This window comes from Manduca sexta, chromosome 6 (assembly GCF_014839805.1).
Source record: "Manduca sexta isolate Smith_Timp_Sample1 chromosome 6, JHU_Msex_v1.0, whole genome shotgun sequence".
NCBI lineage: Eukaryota > Metazoa > Arthropoda > Insecta > Lepidoptera > Sphingidae > Manduca > Manduca sexta.
Window position 1 is genome coordinate 11,592,932 of NC_051120.1, and position 21,760 is coordinate 11,614,691.

The 21,760-nt window shown below is 35.2% G+C and overlaps 1 protein-coding gene across 3 annotated transcripts in view; it reads left to right on the forward strand.

Moving 5' to 3' along the window:
* LOC115444347 (inverted formin-2) overlaps nucleotides 1–21,760 on the forward strand; it is a 114,115-nt gene that overhangs the window by 3,410 nt on the left and 88,945 nt on the right. For all 3 annotated transcript variants that reach the window (XM_037446757.1, XM_037446761.1, XM_037446758.1), the window contains exon 2: nucleotides 15,493–15,599. The gene's annotated coding sequence lies outside the window, so the exon portion shown is untranslated. The remainder of the gene's footprint in view (nucleotides 1–15,492; nucleotides 15,600–21,760) is intronic.

Consider the following 21,760-nt stretch of genomic DNA (forward strand, 5'->3'; position numbering starts at 1 on the left):
TTTATTTATCTTTAATATCAATGACTTGTAAATAGTCAGCCTCGGATTAAAAGGTTGTTGTTCGCGAAATTAACATGTTTTCTTTGAATATTTATTATAGTTTTGTAGGCAGAGATGAGAATTCAGTCGAAAAATCATCGATATCGTTCAGTAGTTATTAAATTATAAAAGTTTGAATTTGTTTATTTCAGTTTGAAGGAAAGACTTGGCGTTAGTCCTAATAATTAATATGAAGTTTGTAAGATGGTATTAATATGAAGTTTGTAAGATGATTTTTATGACAGCCTCGGTAGCGTAGTTGTATTACGGTACGACTGCAGCGCTGAGGTTCGATCCCGGGTCCAGAAAAGTGATATCAGCCCGGAGTCGAATTCGTGACCGATATATAGGCTCTTTTCCTATTATATTATGGGACGGAAAACGTATGGCGGAAAGTGCGGGCTTCAGTTGCGCTTCTATCTACCCCTAATTAAGGCGTTTGTAGGTTTATGACATGATTTGGATCAACTTATCACGGGGCTTACATTATTACTCATTATTACACCAATTCCGTACTAAAAGACAATATCAATTTCCTTTCTACTAGAATTACGTATTCATTACTCCCAAGATACTATAGTTTTATTACTAGACTTCTTATCGTTAACACCGGCTAATCTTGTGATTGTAGTCATATTTTTTATATCTATTTAAAATTCAACTAGCGAGCAAAAACTAGTGGCGCAGTGCCGCGTGACGTATCGTTCTGTAGTTACTTCAAATTGTGAATAAATTTGTATCATTGTCTATGAGGCGTTTGGAACGGAATTCTCGGAACTGGAAAGTTACTATGTCGACTTATAATATTGATTTATCCTGTTTCTTGCTGTAGATTTCCTTGGTAATAATCATTTTTTAAAAGATACTAGTTAGCAATACTTAATATTTATTTTATATGGCTATGGCGTTTAAAATATACTTAATAAGTATCGACGGTTGCCAGGTGAATTTGGTTAAGCGACATTGAGTTTTATGTATATTTAGAATCGGTAAATTTTTCTACGTTTTTTGAAGCTAGTCTCAATTTTCTAAAAATATGTCGCTTAAGTCATTTAGCCTACCAACCGCTATTATATGTATAGTGTATACTAACCGCGTCATGCACATTCCATAAATCGCGATATCCTCATTCCCCTATCACGTGAGACGGAATACGTATGGCGTAATATATATGTGCGAGTTGCGTCTCTATTTACATCTTCGGGGATAAAAAGCGAGAAAGGCGTTTCCGCCCTCACACACACCACTACAACTCCTGTAAGTCAGGATCAGCAGTTGCACGCATTTTATGACACCGAGCGGTGAAGCTCGGCGAGTCTCAGGGAAAACTAACTTGTCTTTATCCCGCAACGAAATTTATCAAACAGAAAGATAGGGAGGAGTTGGAAATACTAATTGCCCACTTCCCTCCATAGCAAAGCTGGAGACAAAATAATGAACTAAAGAGGCATTTTAACCTGTGTAAAGTCAGTAATATCCTACGTAAGATGTGTTACCCCGTCATGTAGTATTGTGACAGCTGATCACTATAAATTCGACTGACGGCTATTTTCAAAAAACGATCTTTTAGATTCGACGCTGGGAACAAACTAATCCAAAAGAAATCATATCTGAGAATGTCAAAAATACTTTCCCCTGATTGGTCCATTTTCAGTGATAGAGTCACAATCTAAAAATTGAACTGAATTGATTGGTCCTTTTGCGCGATAGATCGATTTGAATTGTTTATTGAAACGACGGAATGTGTGGTCATACTAGGATTTCTGGTTGATCCTTTGGAGTGATGAGACATGAGTGCGTAATAAAATGCTTATGGTTTGGGTACACGGAAATAAACCAATAAATCTATAGTGACGGCTTATTTGCACCAAACTATATATTAAAAGCCGATAATTCCGAACATTAAGCTTCTTCGTGATATTTTTTGTTGTTCAGAGGTCATCAAAGGTGTTTTTGTAGTTTCAAACACTAAATTACCAATTGCATCAATAAACATGATTCATAGATAATCCGCAATGTTTTTATTTTATTATAAACATTCGATTTTTTTTACTGGAGTGTCCATCTCTTATTTTGTACATTATTGGTTTGGAAAATTTAGGTAGCCATTTTATCAAGTTTTCTTATTTTTTATCATCATTATCAGCTATAGGAGGTCCACTGCTGACCTTGTGGTCAGATCAGAAAATCTTTAGGGTATTTATATTTTCTTGGAGGTAGGATATATTTTATATCCGCCCGGACAGAGACCACCGTACATGTGAAAACCCACTATACTGGCCCATGTAAGTGTGTCGCGTTCCGGTATCAGCCTGTGTATATACGGTTCCAACAGGCCGGCATAATTGTGTCGACTGCCGAGAGGTAATCATCTTTCGTCAGCCAACATTCTATTGGACCCTACTCCATTTATCATCAGGTGCAATGGTGTCACGTTAGCGTGCCCGAAAAAAACATAGGCCCTAAAGATTTCCAGACGGATCCGTAGAAGCTGCCTGCATTTCTTTGAATAAGGACAATGCAAGATTCCAAATCCCTTTACATAGGTTTAAAATTTTATAATTCTACAATGGCCAGTATTAAATTGTTTTCAGCCAGACAGCCTTTTACATATATCAGTACAGTATCTATAAGTCAGTACCAAGTTTAGAATTCCCATACTAAGCTTCGGCGCCTTACAATGGTCCTACCAAACGGGTTTTATTACTATCCGACCAAATTGCGAAGTGCCTAACACCCTAAATGAATGGGTCGTGTCCTGTTCTACGTTATTCTTAGCATTTATACCAAGTTATGGACGATTCGATATTACTATGTATACTGATGTTATTAAGGGATTCCAAAATTCCAAACCATTTTTGATATTCCTACAAAAGCCCTTAACCTTGAATGTCTTAAAGAAAAATTAACTGATAGATTTAAAAAAAAATCTTTTTGTTTTCGTACAATTGAATTATGAAATAACTGAATTGGTTTGTTGGTAAGAGTCCTAAGCGACGTTACTTAAGCACCTTCATTTGACAATTGAATTACAGAGTACGCTACTACGCTACGCTGGTCACCTTGAGATATTAGACGTTATGTTTTATAATTCTTAGTAATTACCTTACCTAAAATACTGTTTATAAGTACGTTGTTAATAATGATTTCTTTTTTTACGTGAATGCTGCATCGAAATAAAATTAGTTTTCGGATTTTATCGCCGTGATACAAAAAGTATTATAATTTTCTCCTGACGTTCCGAAGACTTTCCAGCCTTCATGGTCACGGGGCGGACTGAGGTGTTAGTCGTGCGAAAAGTCAAGTTATTATCTACCTACATTTTACAATTATACAATTATCTGTTGACGGTCCGAGCTATGCAGAATCAGCTCACAGTCTCTTCAAACCTGGTAGCTGGTCTTTTAGGCTCCGAATTAATTAAATGTATCTATGAGCATGTGTAAGTTTCCAACCATCTTCTCTATAGAAATTTGGATGTTTTGTTTTTAATTTCAGTAGTGTTGGGGGAAAATTTAAATATCAAAACCCCTGTAAAGTCCGAAAACTAGTTTCACTAAGTTAATATAAATGTAGCTAAACTGTGCACACTACAGGTCGATAGCACGTTCATCTAAACCTCTGTCATACAGATAATAAAGATGGTAATGTAAATTGATGTGTACGATCAAAATTTGTTTGGACATGTCCAAAGGGCATGTATTATTCATTTATTTTCATAAACCCCATTGAATTTTAGGGTCACGGCTCGGAATGGGGTTACGAAAGTCGACCAGTTGACGTTTTGAACTTTGTGACTATTGCTACCGGTTTGATATCGATAATGCATTTTTAAGATGTCGATTAAATTGAAGATTTGTATTTGACTTATTATAGTGGCCGATTTTTTTACATTTTCGTGAGAAACTTATACTTTAGTAGTTGAGATCACGGTGGGTGCGGTGACCTTAGTAATGTAGTCATTAAAGTAGGCAATGCGAGACTGCATTGTGATCTTTAAGAAATTTGATGTACAGCTGCCTAATATCCAGTAATATGGTAGTATCGTAAGTTTAATTTTGCACATTAATTCATATGTACCAGAAAATAAAACAAAAATAAAATTCTGTGATTTTAACATCAAATTTGGTTGAAAAATTAAGCAGTTAAGTAAGCATATTTGAAATATTTTGAACTTTGTGCCTATTGCTACCGGTTTGGTATCGATAATGCATTTTTAAGATGTCGATTAAATTGAAGATTTAGTTTTGACTGATTATAGTGGCCGATTTCTTTACATTTTCGTGAGAAACTTATACTTTAGTAGTTAAGATCACGGTGGGTGCGGTGACCTTAGTAAATGTACACATTAAAGTAGGTAATGCGAGACTGCGTTGTGATCTTTAAGATATTGGATGTTCAGCTCCATAATGTCCAGTAATACAGTAGTATCGTAAGCTTAATTTTAAACATTATTTCATATGTACCAGAAAATATGAAAAAGAAATGATGTGAAATTAGCATCGAATGTGGTAAAATATTAAGCAGTTATGCATATTTGAAATATTGTGAATAAATGTAGAGGCATGGTAGAGTCATCTCACTATCTCTTTCTCACGTATGTATGGTATGGCCGGTGACATACGGTGACGTCACTGTTTGTTATTACTATAAATTGACAGCAACCCCTTTTACCAAATTTTAAAGGTTTGTTACTTATTTATTACAGCCTGGATTTTGAAAATTCTTTTTTCGTTCGATTTTAGATGAAATACATTTTTGATAAATCTATTTTAATAAACTATCCTATTACTATCTACAATGCCCTTCAAACTTTAATATAATAGCGGTTCTATCTACTCAGGCTGACTCTTCCATACGAGAGACCTACCACCAAGAATCCACTAATTAATACAAAGGGCATTCATGCAGTCATCTCTACTTAGTATAATAATGTTGTTTAAATTGCAATCACTTTGCAGGCGTGAATACTTAAATAGCGGCGCTATCTTATTAATATGTGATGTGGTAATAGGATAATAAAATTAATCCAACACTGTATTTACTATGTATTATTAAATCTTTTATCTGTTTGTTATTAAATGGACGGACGTTAATGAAAAGGAACAAATCTATTCATCAGACTTAAGTTGATCATAAAAATTATTGCCAATGGCATAAGATTAAATTTTCTATAAGACCTGTGCAAGAAATGTAATTTCTTTATTAAATGCCGTTTTATACTACCTAATTAATTAGCAAAAGAACATTAATACAATTTTATTTCGAGGTGGTTTGGGTCATTTTTGCAACCAAACATTATATTATATTTAAGTTTAGTTAGGAATGGAATAGTCTGTCGAGACAAAGGGTTACCTGTATCAAAATGTAATACCATCTTTTATAGGCTTATAAGTGTCTACATCACCTCATTATGACTATTATGAAAGAAATTTATAAAATATCACGAATAAGTTTACGAAAAATTCGATAAGTAGTCACAAAGGCGAAGTGATTAAAAAAATTCGGTGCGCGTACGCAACTTTGATCTACACGCAGGATTAGGGTTGCCGGTAATGTTTTATGAGTTTTTTTTTATCGTAGCTCGAAAAATTGGACGCAAATCTATAAAGAATAATCATCCTAATATATCAAAGATTTTACTAAGTCATAATAATTATTGCTTTTCAGGTTTGTAATTGAATATTTACATTTTCATAATTAGATAAAACTATGTACATCTGGAACTTATAAAACAATTATTTTACTAATATAGTACAGGGTGCTTAAATTTTTTTATAAAAAAAACTTGTAGATAATTTTTGGTCTTTTATATCGATCCAAGACAATGATATGCAGAATCTGCTTAAATTATTTGCTTATTCTACGATGATTATAATCAACAAATCAAATTTGATTTTATGCTATAGTAACATATTCTTTTTTCAATTATCTTTATTACCCATGGGTTCCCATAGATAACTGACAGCAGTCGATGTTGCCAACACCAAAAAAGGCCCGGGAACCGTTCCTAACGGGGCCTCTTGTCTATGAATCTTATTGAGTGATATTTAAATTTCAAAGCGATTATGTTTTAGAATAATGTTTATGCGATGAGTGTGCTGTTTTTTGGTTTTTTTTTGTGAAGATTCTTTTGTTTTTACTTCGTAATGAACATACTTATATTGTTTTTCTAGATTTTGGTTTGTTTTTTTATACTATAGAATAAAAGTTTCAAATCAAAAGCCAATAATGATCCTATGCAATCACATTTAGACCTTTGAATGACAAGTTTTACGTGACATCGTATTGTTCGTCACCTTGAGATATTAGATGTTACTTCCTTCAACACTTAGTACTGCTTACGATATATTTTAAACCGAATTTTAACAGTGTAAGTTAAAGATAATCCTTACGTAATTATAAAACAAAGTCCCTTGCCGTGTCTGTCTGTTTGAATGTGATAAATTAAAAAAAGTATAGAATGGATTGCGATGAAATTTTGTATGGACATACTTTAAGAATGCGGGAAGGATATAAGCTACTTTTGATGCCGGGAAAATCTCTTTGATGCGAGCGAATTCGCAAATAAAAGCTAGTTCATTAAATCTACGTTTTTTTGCTTTTTTCTAAAGTCAATGTTCAATGTCCATGGACCGTGAATTCAGAGGCGTAAGGTTTTTGCATTCGGTTATAAATAGTTAGTTATTTAATGTATAATACATGATATTAGGCATGTAGGTTATACCCACTAGAATTTTTGTCGCACGACATACTAACCCGAACGAAATATTTACGTCAAGGAGCGGTCCTTCCATTTTACATTCGGCTTATTTTCCCCTATGTTACTGATCTTGCTATTTAAGTTTAATTGTTTGTGCTGACAACCCTATGCAACACGTTGGTCCTTAGTGTTAAATTCGGTCCATTTATATTTCTGTCCGTCGCGAAACGTTCGGTTTCCGCTCTGAGCTTCCGGCTTTCGTGTGTATTGGAATAGTTTATGTATTTAATGTTTTGACATCTTCTGTAATTTGTTATTACATACATACAAGGGTACTTTTGAAGAGGAAGCCTTGTTTCTTTATTACTTCGAATGACGAGACGAGCTTGCCGTTCGCCTGATTGTAAGTGATCCGACTACAAACAGTAGAAACACCATCCAACACCTTGAATTACAAAGTATCGTTTGGTATTCCACTGCGCTCGCCATCCTGCGACATGAGATGTTAAGTCTTATTATGTCCAGTAGTTACACTGGCTACAATATCCTTCAAATCGTAACATAACGGTGACTACTGCTGCTTGGCGGCAGAAATAGGCATTGCGGTGGTACCTACCCAGGCGTACTCTCACATATGATAGACCTACCACCAGTAAAGGTCATTTATAAAGATCTGATTTTCCCCTCTTCACATTCCATTATACAAAATAGTCTATGTTTATCTATGAAATCATTCCCTACATTATTCCCTTGCCCCATCCACTTATAATGCAACGTGCTTTCGTTCTAAAACTGTCACCAGCCGTTTCACCCAATTTCGCGGCATAACTGTCTATTTTAGAATTCTGGACTCTTGCGCGCTTCCTGGAGCAACCCGGTTGGACTGACACGCGGTTTAAAACTTTAATGTTTAGAGATAAGGTTGGATACAGTTTGTGTTTGTTTAAATATTGGGCGCATGCTATTCGGCCGAGTTTCGTTGTAATTGTTATGTGAATGGAGTTGTTTTTAATGTAATATTGTATTGCGCAACATATTTTTTATACAGATATACGGTTCTTAGGTAAGGTACAATTCTGACATTTCAAAGAATACCTATATTTATTTTCATTATTTGGCAAAATAAAAATTTTTACTACTTTGTTCTGCATAATTTTGCGGGTAAAAAAGTAGGTTAAGTTAATACAGATTAGACTAAATCAATGTCCTTGAGGGTGTGTGAAGTCTACCAATCCGCACTAGGTCAGCGTGGTGGACTAAGAGCTATTCTCTTTTATTAGTAGAGAAGGCCCGTGCCTAGCAGTGGGACAGTGATACGGAACTGACGTTATTATGCATTCGCTCTATTCAAAGGTAACGTATAACGCCACTACATTTCGCCAGCTATGATAGGTTCAGGAGCAAGTCTATTACTATTTATTGGTCACAACTCCTGATTCCGAATTGGCACAAAGCAGAAAATCCCTAGGTACATAATAAGTGTTATTTTCAAACTAAAATCATCGTACAATAAAAGTCCATGCTTATTATAAAGTCCTTGTATCAAAATGTATCCGAATCCGTTCATCATTTCAAACAAATATCGTAATATCATCAAACTTCGCATTTAATAGTAAGATTTAATGTTTGTAACAAAATGAAGTATTGCGTTATGTGTAGTGTTGCTTATGGAATGTGTGATGCTGAACCTGTTGTGAACGGTCAAACGATTCGGACACGGTGAGGTAATGACGTACGGCCCTTCGGTTTAAAATTGTATTTTTTGCGGTTTTCTACATAATTCTTTGAATAGTTAGATCCCTGTGACTCCATTTTAAATTCGTGAAATTTATTCTTAACCTATAATATCGCAATGTGTGAAAAGTTTTTGGATATATAGTGTCAAATTTTATATATATTTATTTAATATTGAAACAATATAGAATACATCATAAATGCATTCATAAATCATCCACTCTTGACCATCATTAGCAGGTTTATGTGTCAACTAAAAAGAAATATTTTCGGATCAAACAAATACCAATCAGTCAACAATCTATCTGGTCCTCAGTATCCCCATCAAGTTCAGTGGGTAACTGCTAAGGTTGTATAAAAATAGGGATCACATCCTCTGGAATAAAGGCATATGTGCGTCACTCCGGTAAAGGACAATAAAGGTTTCCGCATCAAAGTTTATAGGTATATCTTAAAGTCAAATGGAAACAATTGCATCTAACGCACTTATTTACAAACATCAATAATTAATGTTGTTCTTGTTAATTGCAATTGTTATTCTTTTGTCGTGCGTTGGAAGGAAATAGCTCATTTACGACAATACTGATGAATTATATATGAACAGATTTTTCCATACAATCGATCAACATGACTACAATATAAATATTTTCATTGGAAATTGTTTAAATCATGACTATTTCTTTATAATGAAACGAGACTGTCCATAAACAGTAACTATAGAGGACTCCTTAGAAAGCCTTGCATGACTGCATTGCCCTCGTCACCTTTATACTTTAGTTCTTAAGACCCATATTGGCCAGTAATTACACTGGGTGCAAAGTCCTTGAAATTTAATCTTAGATCTTGATCAGATAGTGTTGTTAATTTTTATGAGTGACCACGAGCAGTAGTTTGTCGCGTCATCTGTTATATTACATGCTAATTGTGCCCGCGAATTCGTGCGCGCGTATCGGTGTTGCAGGCCTGAGAGATGCCTTTACGGGGCTTGAAAAATTCGTAATTAAACCTAATAATAATAATATAATAATGTCAACCCTGTAATATATACTGTCCCACTGTTGGGCACGGGCCTCCTCTACTACTGAGAGGGAATCGGCCAACAAGTTTCAAATTTTAAAGGTTTAATAATATATTAATTAAATCTTAGACATTTGAAACTTGTGGCATGTATCAGTACTTTAGTTGTGCGTTTCATTATCTTTGCTCCCACCCAGTTCCTAAGAACAGCAATAACATACGCGTGTATAACTTTTTCTTTAACATTCCATTTTAATGAAACGTAACCTATATTCTGCTCCCAATTATACTCTGTCCACCTGTGAAAACTTTATGAAAATCCGTTTAGTAGTTTCGGAGATGTGCACTAACAAACAGATAGAAAATAATACTAAAAACCGCTGATTTGTCATCGCTTTACCTTTTTTTCAACGTACAGACACTGAATTACTACTGCTTTTTATATTTATAGAATAGGTAAGTCACGGATGTACAGATTTACATCTTCTTATATTTATACATTCCAAATGCTCTGATTACGAAAAAGCTTTCACCAATAAAAGGATACATACTGCTATAGGTTATTTATAGCCATACTATCCAAAGTCGCAAGCAAAAGTTATAAGGTAGTTTGACCGAAGAAACCCCCCCTAACATGGCCCACCAACCCTGTTTCTTTTTGTTATAATGCATAAACATAAATACGAATTTTAGTTAATTATTTTCTTATAAAATTTTATAATATGTATATAGTGATGTGTTGCGATGTACTCAAAGGTTTTCTTTATATTTTTTCATGAAACGATATTATGAATATTATAAATTAAATAGGCCATCAGTGATTCCGATGCCTTACAATTAAAAGTCATCCAAAAGTTGGTTTCAACTGTTGTTAAGGTCGAAGAGGCTTGCATTAGTCACGGACCGCTCAGGGTCGCTCCCTTATACGACAGAACCAACAGGTATTGTACGCAATTACTTTGAAAGTGTATAACATTGTGATTGCCAGTTATTATAAAATTGTTTTTAGAGAATGTAGAAATTAGTATCGTTTACTGAGAAAATATGGTATAATTGTGACGATAGACGGTCGTATCGTCTTTTACCGGCGATTTCCATAAATTATCCCTTTATCAAGGCTATTGAAATTAATAAAGGTTGGAAGCTTGTACAGTGTGGGATCCAGTTTTACATTTAAATAAATCAGAACCCAAAAGGCCGGCTGCCAGACTTCAAAACACTGTGACCTCATTTTGCGTTGATCAAATCAAGTTAAAAATTAAGGATAAAAGTATAATAATATTATTGTACAATGTAGGTAGATATTGTAAATGACTTTTCGGACGATAAATACCTCAGTCTGTCCCACGACAATGAAGACTGCAAAGTATTCGAAACGTCGGAAGAAATTTATAATATAAAAATTATCCTTTTTAACCGACTTCAAAAAAGGAGAAGGTACATTTGTTCATGTATTTATCTAGCTTAACTAGCAATTTTAATTAGGCCGGACTCCATAATTGGTATCCAATATATATCTGTTATGTGAAATTATTTTTTGGTTTTGAGTGGTTTTTGAAGGCGGTTTAATTTTTTGTTTAAATTATTTTTATTCAATCGATTGCGAAAATTGACCAATCAGAACAAAGTATTTTTGACAAGCTCACAAATGACTAATTTGATTGGTTCATTCTTAGGTTTGGATCGAATATTCAGATTGAGATCGTTTGTTAAAATTGACTCATTCGCCATTATATCTATTGGGTTATACGGTATTATGCATTAACTCAACAGTAGATACAGTTCAATCTCGTAGTCCTATATGAATCTAGTGATGATTTATATAATTGACGTCATTTTTGCGAGAAAGGATAATATGTACTAGGAACCTTGAAGTCTTAACCAGAGGTAAAAATAAAAGTTATACTCTAGGTGCCTAGATCAATTATAAAGCGACATCAATGATGTAAGTGGGAGTACATTGGACAAAAGTAAACTATCAGTCGGAAAGATGAATCAATCACACTTTCTTAACATACGTTTGTTTGGTTAAAAGTGAAAACAACTGGTTTAACTCTCGTTTTTATGTTAATTTCAACAGTTAAAGTTATTTATTATGGATTTTACTTTTAACTGCGCCGACATTTTTACGTTTTGGGAAATATTTTGTTAGAAAATGTTGTTAATTAGCGATATCTATTTGGGCTAAGTGAATGAGTAGCGGATTTAGCGCCGCCATTTTAACTTATCACTTTAGCTAATTTATTTGATTTGAAAAACCGAAATCTTAATTAAAATTTGTAAAGAATGTACGAATGAATATTTGAAAAATGTGTCGGAAGTAAAGAACCTATATATCCTTATGGATAATAGATATTCAAGTATTAAATTAATACCATAATATTAGATGCCAATTATAGCTAATTTCACTATGCTTAATTTTTTTATAGCATGTGTAAATGTCAAGATCATGAGCGCAGTTCAATGCCAGAGCTTTGCAAGTTAACTGTGGGTAGTGTTACTGTAGGAAGCGCTTATCACGGACGAGCAAGTTGCTCGTCTCGTTATTGAGGTACAAAGACATCTGTCCTTGTCCCATTCTTATGAGAGATCGACGAAAACACTTAGAAGTAGAAAATTTGGCCTAGTTTTACCATAAACCTGTGGATTCTCTATTTATACGGGCCCTCCAAAGTGGTTATACTGTATTTGATGGTAAATGGAGTGGAGTATAGATTGAATGTTGGCTGACGAGAGATGTTTATCCCTCGCCAGTCACACTTATACCTTGTTTAAAACAGGCTGATCCCGGAACCCGACGCAATTCCGTGGACCACTATGGCGGATTTTACATCTTGTATATGGTGGTCGCTATCCGGACGGATAGAATTATAGTATATTTAAGAATAAACAAAAATTTAATTGCGGTCCTACGTCGTCCTAATTTTTACAATTGTATGTTTCAAGGAATACTTCCATTCAACAATTTCCTCGTACACTATTGATTAGTAACTTGTTTTGAAGAAGTCTATTTTATATTCGGTGCGCGTACGCTTGGCGAATTCGTTGAACCAGTCATTGTATGGACACGTATTTATGGCGACCATTCCTAATACTTTTATGGGTCGGAATTTTTTAAGGATTTACTATTCTACAGATGATGCTAGAGGTCGATACTGGGATTAAGGCCTTTGTAGGCCTTGTCACATCGGCGAAGTCACAAGCAAGATCTAGCCTTAAGTATAAAAAATCCCACAGAAGGCCCAAACAATTTCTTTATTGGCAATTCTTTCCTTTTAAGGCATAGGCACATTGGTTCTTTTTTTATTGCTTTGTATCATGAGATGATCTTGACCTTCGCCTGATGGTAAGCGTTACGACCGCCCATAAACAGTAGAAACACCATCCAGTACCTTGAATTACAAAGTATTGTTTAGTATTCCACTGCGCTCCCCATCCTGAGCCATGAGATGTTAAGTCTCATTATGTCCAGTAGTTACACTGGCTAAAATTTATTTCAAACCAAAACAAAACAGTGACTAAACACTGCTGTTTGGCCGCAGCAATAGGCTTTGCGGTGGTACCTACATAGGCGGTTTTTCACATATGAGAGACCTACAACCACTGAGTAATTTCTTCCATTATTGTGGTTGTTTACAGATATTATTTAACATCAAGTGACATTCGTTTGCTAGAGTATACTATAATAAATGTTTTGTCTACTTTAAATATGTGTTTGCTGAATGTTCACATCTGGTTTGCAATGCGTTTGCACAACTTCATTGCAATTTTTTGAAGGTGCTAACTCGTTGCCTGAGCCCGTGGGTTCGGCAATAAAAAGGTTTTCGAAACATGTGTTAACATCGGAGGAAATATTGAAATATCTTGTATTGTATGAATCTTTATTAGCTGATAATTGCCAACTTTGGTGGATGTGGGTTGATAGTTTAGCATATTAGTTCGAATCTTCTTCTTAATCCCCTCATATCAAACTGCAATGTAAAACTATCTCTATATACTGTATGAAGCACGCGGTAGAAAATATTTGGCTCAGTTTTTACAATAGGCTATCTGGCGTATTTCTTTTGGGGGGCTTTCACATCTAATCAATAGGTGTTAGAAAAAAACTGCACGCAACAAACTTAACAAAATCTACACAGGTGTTCCACCTAGAATTTGAATTCTGGACTTCCCAATCCACAGCTCATTTACTGCTACTAACCCAAAAAGGCGACAGCATAATTATTATAGGAGAACGTTGTATAATGAAAGATATACAGTTAATTTCTTATAATTGTGGAAAAAACCTCGATTTTTATCTTTAAAGAGGAAATATGGTAAATCCATATTTACAGTGTTTACTGGGTCTTCGAAATCCACCTGCTTCTATTCATCTGCCTACACCCTTGGCGTTACGTGCGTTATTATATTTATAGCCCACGTAATTCGTAAAGCATTTAGGCTTCGAGTTGTACCCCACAATTAATACAGGAGGCGCCGGTGCCCACGCGCAACCTTCATTCGCAATAGATACATTAACCAAGTTTAACTAGATTTAGCGGCAATTTCGTGGTTTAATAGTTTTTGGTACTGGTTGCTTGTGATCTTATGAAGAAGGTATAATGATTTTCGTTTCCTTGATTGATCAGCAGCATCATACTTATCTTCTTAATAATAAAACTTTACTCGATCTGTAGATGAAAAATAAAAAAGTTTCAAACAAAATAAATATTAATAAAAAGTAATTTTAATTTTACTAGCCCTAATGCCGTTACTACAACTCTATGGGAACCCTGTATAATACCAGCACAATAGTAACATATATATAAAGTTTCTAGTACACTTTCAGTTCTCATTTAGCAACGCACTAAACATTCCTGGGGCATTATCTTATCACCGGATTCCTTACTAGTCCCTATGGGAGTACAAAGGAGTCTCCGACAAAGATAAGCGACGTAGAGAATTATCTACCAATTAATTTTTATCTGGAGAGATGCTTTGTATGGCGTCGTGGTTATTATGAAGTTTAAGGGCCTGTTTTAATGTTAAAGTAATTTTATTCGCCAATAAATATTTTAGAGAGCGGATTTATTTTTAAATCTAATTTACATAATTTAGATCAATTACATTTAGTGGATATCCATCAAGACAATGATAATTTGGCTGAGCATAAAACTAAAATAAATGATTTGTAATATGCTGACAACTTTTAATTGTTTTTGTTGTATTTTATTTTATCAATAATTTTTATCTTGCGCATTTTCAGCACGTATTTCTTTTTTATTGTATACAAGAAGTCGCAGTATAATTACTAAAAGTGACATGGGTTTTATCACCCAGGTTTTCCGATTTTAATATTGAGTCTTATGACGATTTACTTGCCATTATGTTAAACATTTAATGCCTGACTACGTACCGCAGTACATAGCGCAGTTGGGAAGTGGAAGGATCCTGGAAGTGTTATTAAACAATAGATTTATAAATTGAATAGAATATTCCTATTTATTTATTTACAGTAAGTTCACAGTTAGGTTCACAAAACACTGACAACAATATGTTAATACATATTATATTTACATTTATTCTTCTCCCCGCTTCGCTTTGGTGGAAATTACACGAGCGAAGATTCGTCCATTTAGATGTTAAAGTGAAGTGAAGTATTACTATTCGCTTATATTTTTTTATTGTAATATAGAGATGACATCACATGGGTATCTCATTGAAACCTAGTGCTATGGTACTGCAAGTTGGTCTTTCCGCATTTGGTTAATTAGGAGACTTATCATAGTGCAATAAATACCTTGTTAAATAATATAAAATTTATGTTTTTATTTCAGCAATAGACTTCTTTCTCCGTAAACTTTATTGTTATGTTTTATGTGTATATTTGTTTATTCGCTTAGCTTTGGTCGCAATAAAAGTGGATATATTTTTCAATTTATACACCAGTTTTGCTTGACTTTTACTTAATAAAACGTTGTACTCAACAAAATAGTTAAAACGTGGTTATTTTGTTGCAGGTTTCGAGAAACTTAACCCCAGTGACAAAGTGTATATAATGTGGTTTGAAACAAAACGACTTAAGTGAGTGCGTGTGATAGTGTTTAGATAAATTTTACATCAATTGGTAAGTTTTTAAATTGAATAACTAAGTTGCATGCTTTAAAGATTTTTTTAAATTTAAAAACTCAAATTTGTCTTTTTTGTACAGAAAAGTTATGTTATATTTATAAAATAAGCCCTGTACTACAGACTGCCTACTGTTGCACGGGCCTCCTCTACTACTGAGAGGGTTTAGGCCTTCCATGATGCTGGTCTGATGGCTATACATTATATTAATTTTTTAAATAGATTGTAATTGGTTGGATATGTGTGTCAATAGAAACCATTTATATTAATGTAGGGCGACCTTAATACAACATATTAAATTAACTTAATTTCAACATTAAAGTGGGCGAAAGAACATGTGAACGAAAGTTCCAAATGTCAATTTATAGTAAATGTGTAGAGATTTTTATCGGAAATGTAAGCGGGTGATAGATTAATGTGGGATATTGGGTAAGTATTTAATATTTATAATAATAAATAAGTTTTTAAAAATAAATTTGAGGCTGTATGATCTTTGTTGCCTTCGTTAAACACAATTTTAACTATTAGCATAAATGATTTTGAAAATCGAACACGGCGAGACTATGATTTTAGATTCCCTTGCGTCTATGTTACTTTTTTATAAGAAAAATAGCTTGCGAACAATCCCACAAAATATACAAACCCTTATTTATTTTATACTGGGTTTCGTAAAAAAATATTCTATCAGACGGTTTAATTTCATTCTTCTAGTTATTAATAGGTACTAAGAATTATCCTCAGTACTGCTTAGAAGGTACGCAGTAAATATATAAACGTAATTCACATGTGTCAAGTCGGTTTTCAATTAGTCTCTGAGCGCAACTGTTTCATTGATAGGAATTGCACAATTGCTACCAGTTAACGCGTTGATCAAGCTTATTTTGAGTGGATTGAGTGTTGAGAGTTCGCGTTATAACAATATGACATTCTGTTTATTTTAATAATTTGAATATGTGTAAGCCTTTCTTGTTTATTGAACTAAATTTATATTATAGTATTTTAGATATCACCTCTATAAAAAATCTAAAAATTTTATATAATTAAAATTGATTTTATTGTTATACCCGCTTTTGATGGCATTCCGCATGCAAGTAAGGATCTAGGATAAAAACTATTATTTTCAGGAATAATATATACGGACCTCCTTGTTGGTATAACTCCAGATTTGGACAAATAGTAATAGCCAATATTTCTAAAGAATAACGGTTACAAATAACGTCTACCATTAGTGATGATAGTCAACTCGCGCTGGGCCAAAATGATGGATTAAACTCTCTTAGTAGAAGAGGCCCGTGGCCTGCAGTAGGTCAGTATGTAAAAAAATGCCTGTATAATTTTTATATATTGCGTTCTATTTACTCTTCGCGTTTCCAAGTTAGTGTTTTCTTACTCGGTAAATTTACGATTTTATAACATTAGATGAAATCGCTATCCGCTCATCCCTTACACGATAGAAAGCACCAAATTGTCTAAGTGTGAAGTAATAAGCGAACGACATCGAACTAATTGAGTTACAGCGCGGAACCAGTTCGGCTGGTAGTGACATTGATTCGTTGCCAAATGTTAGGGGCCTTGAACTTTCACGTGGGGATGATATGGGGCTCGAACAGCAAATGTTTGGACAAATATTGGGTGGGTATTGTGGAAGTCTTTCATAGTTTATAAGATCGAAGTTATTGTGAATGTCATCGAAGTTGTAATAAGATTGCGGCAGTCAGTGACGTCACTTGATTTTAAAATGATTTATTAGACATTTATTATTTCTTAAAAATCTGTAATATTTATATTTAAAAGCCACCTTTTTATTTAAAAAAAAAGGTGTATTTAGTAAAATATTAGGTGTTAATTCGTTCTGGATTTGAAAATAAAGCACAAAATTGTTTAACGGTCATTAAAGTTATGTAACGTCTTTGAGCGTGGTAACGATTCTATTCAACTTATTCTATTTTTAAATAATTAAATATTTATTAATTTATTCGTGAAAAACCGTTAAAAAAAATTTAACTGCCTTTACGCACAATAACCTTGCCATCATGAGTCATTTAACGTGTTTGGGTTCAGACTTCAGATGGGTGAGATAGTAAACACACACATACACACACACACTATTTACCCGAAGGACTAGGCAGAGGGGTAGCTGGTGCATCCACTTCCCGTATATTCCGTCCCATAATGTGATCGGAGGTGAGCCTATCGCCATATCAGAAAAGCCCAAATATCACTGGCTCGACCCGGGATTCGAATCCAGGGCCCCAGAGCGCTGCCGTACCGCGCATGCAGAACAACTACCCCACCGAAGCAGTCTGTTATAATACTTTGAAATTTTCATAGGGCGGTTTGACGTGGAGTTTATACGCGTCAAGCCACAGATAAGGTGCTTTTCTGTCTATCTTTTTAGATAAGCCCCCACAATTGTTCGACCCGGGATCGAACCAGAGACCTCAGCACTACAGTCGTATCGTAATACAACAAGCCACCGATTGTAAGTACAGTAGGAGTTGCATAGGATTTTCTAGTTCTTGTATATAACCATGCTTTTGGGTACTAATCGTAGACTTTTGATTTTACAGTTCATTATACGACTAAAAAGGCAGAATCATATTACATTCTAGTTACTAGACAGTATAGTAAGATATTTGTAGTAAAACAGACTTAACATTGCAGTCCTGCCTCCATGGTAATAAGTTGCCTGAGTCAAGAATTACGGACTTAACCTCACAACACCCGAACTTATTTCGTTGGTCTACGCATCGTATTTGGTAGTGAGCAGTCTTAGGTTATTATACATACTTGTCTATTATATATTTATGTATATACCAGGGTACATTCCCCTTGTACCTTTATTTTTTGTGTCTTAATTTTGTATGGCCTCTATTTCGTCGAGTATTTTTCCTATCCAACGCTTCCAAAGCCGTTCCTTCTCAAAATCACTCCTCGAAGTTTCTGGATTATTCTAGGTTATAAGGGAGCTGATAAATAATGAAAATAAACACGCTTCTCGGCCGTGCTCGCTCTGAGGCCGCAGCAATGACCTCTTTCGCCATGTATGGACTGTTGCGAAATGGTACCTCAACATTCCCGCACAGATGTTCATAGGTCGCTGCGAAGGCTATACGGAAATACACTGGTTTCTGGATTCGATAGATAAAAGGACGGCGATATGAATTGTAACCTACCGATGTGATTATTGGAATTATTGACGCGTATTGGCTGTTTAACCGCAGTGACACTTTACTATGATTTTTTATTGCTTTGAATGACGAGTTTGTCATTCGCCTGATGGTAAACGATACGACCGCCCATAAACAGCAGAAACACCATCCAACACCTTGAATTATACAGTATTGTTTGGTATTCCACTGCGCTCACCAATCTGAGACATGAGATGTTAAATTTTATTATGCCCAGTAGTTACATTGGCTACAATGTTCTTCAAACCGGAACATAACGGTGACTACATACTGTTGCTTGGCGGCAGATATAGACAATGCGGTGAAACCTACCCAGGCGGACTCTCATATAATATGAGAGACGTATCACCAGTAAATGGTTAACTTATGTCGAAAATTCTGCCTCAGTTATACCATACCACAGAATGCTTGGGTGGCGTAGTTGTTATGCACACGTGTACGACGACTACGACGCTGAGGTTCTGAGTCCGAATCCCGGGTCAAAATTAATTGTGACTGGGTTTTTACATCCTAAAAATGATTCAGTCGTAACTCGGAGTCAGGAAGTTGGCGGTATGATATCCTCGTGTCTCGGAAAGCTCGTAAAGACGTTGGTCCCGCGCCTGATCTCTCTCCGGTCATGTCGGATTGCCGTCTCACCGAGCTATGGGAGAGAAGGAACAAAGAGTGCACCTGCGTATTGCGCATACACTTGTGCACTATATCTTCTGCGTACCTGGCTGATTTCCGTTGGAAATTCGGATAGGAGGGATCTTATACCACTGTAAATGAGCCTGTTCTTCCGCTGAGCAAGTTTAGTATTAGTCCACCACGCTAATCTCGCGGTAGGCAAACATACTTGAAATTCACCAGTACAATAAAACCACAACATGAGCCGAAAAGAATAGATTGTGCCCTTCTATCTAGCTGTAAAGTAAATATTGTCATTACTTGTTCATGTGTAGCCGTAATCGGGTTAATGTGTGAGAGAGATAAAATGAATATGCGGCCAATACATCTCGGAGCTTAATTATCCTGCCGACATTCAAATTTAACAGTGTCAACCATTTTATTACTTTCTGTAGGTTTATTTCAAAGATACTAAGTCTAGACTTGACTGCCTCGGTGGCGTAGTTGTATTGTGGTGCAGTGCTGAGGTCTTGGGTTCGAGACACGGGTCGGGCAATGATATTAGTTTTTCTTCTCAGTATCGGGCTGGAGTTTGGAATTTGTGCCCGATATGGCGATAGGCTAGTCCCCTATCACATAATGGAACGGAATACACTCGGTGGAACGTGGATGCACCTGTTGCGCCTCTGCCTATCCCTTCAGGGATAAACGGCGTGTGTATATCTGTGTGTATACTAAGTCTATTTACATTAGACTAAAACAAAAGCCGGTAACAATGACTCAATAGTTGACCTTGAACCTTGACATTGACCTCAGACGCTGTTTGAGGAAAATAAGTGTAACATGCACTAATTTGCCAAATAACGTTGATTGTACCAGCTCAAGGTCGCGAATGTATTTAAAATGTGGGTGTGGCTTCGACAATGACGTAATCTGGCTGTAGAATGGAGCGGGTTCGATTCTTATAGTCAACCACAGAATAACGATTTGAAACTTTCATAACCCTTTTACATATAAATGTCAATTGAAATATATTTTTTAGTTATTTATAATTAAGTCAACCCTTTGAAGTTTATTTTATAAAATGTTGATAGGGACGTAATAGTTTAAATCTGATTTGAAATTTTGAATTCGTTCAGCTATATTTGTGGGTATGTACAAGTTCTTTTTGAGAGATGCAAGGAGGATATAACTATATGGCAGGTGTTATATGCGAGACTCTGTGTGTACTTATCTACTACCGCGATGTATATTTTTCCAAAATTCGGGAGACATGGAGAGATTTCATTTTGAAGTTACTGGGTAGGTAGGTACTACTGAAACATCTATTTCTGTCTCCAAGCAACATTTCGAAACAATTGTGTCGTTTTGATGGTCAATATAAGTGAAATGGGCATTATGAGACATAACATCTTATATCTCAGGGCGACGCGCGAAGTACTGCGCCATGAAGTACATTGTAATTCAACTGCATGGTGTTGCTATTATTTATAAACAGTGGCAGACGAGCAAATTACTCGTCTCGTCTTCATACAAAAAACCAGATGGCCTTTTTAAGTAATAACATGTACAGTTGTTGAATAAGTATGACACGATGAAGTTTCTAAGAAATGTTTATAAATAATTTGCGTTGAGTAGGCAGCGTGAGTCAAACGCGGCGCCTGGGCCCTGCAAATGTGCTTGCTATTAATAACTCCATATCAATATGTCCTTAGAAGACATTGGATTGCTGGACTGATTTTGATTGAATTTTATTTAGAGTTTCGTAATTTGATTTTTTGTTTTGTACAATTGTCATAAGAGTCTGGTGTAATTTTTGGCTGTCTTTGACCAGGATTCTGAGTGGGAGGGAAATCTTCTGGCAAACGATTTAGTGAGTCATTTGGTATAAGTCAATCATTGACAATACCTTCTATTTTATGAATAATCTATTCATTCGTAACCTCTAAAACAGGTGTAGGCACTCTTAAACTATTCATTTTTTTTCTCTCCCACCTGCCTTATCTGTAGGGAAACATTTTGGCTTACCTTTTATAACCAATTTCAAAAGGGGCCGGCATAATTCTGTCGACTGGCAAGGGTTAATCTTCCCTTGGTCCATACTATCTATTTCATTTACGTGCACTGGGGACGATTTACCATACCCCTATAAAAAAGAGCGCCTGTCTAATACTTTTCTTCAAGGTTCCCAACCATGATATCACGGGTAATACTATCGTGAGCTGTAGATAATAAGAATCGAATTCCGATGACATGAAGCTTCCGAGAAGAGACTAATGACAAAGTTAGCGACAATGCTCCGGACGCGGTGCGGACGACGCATTCCTCGCTGAATAAACAACTGAATCTATATCTACTA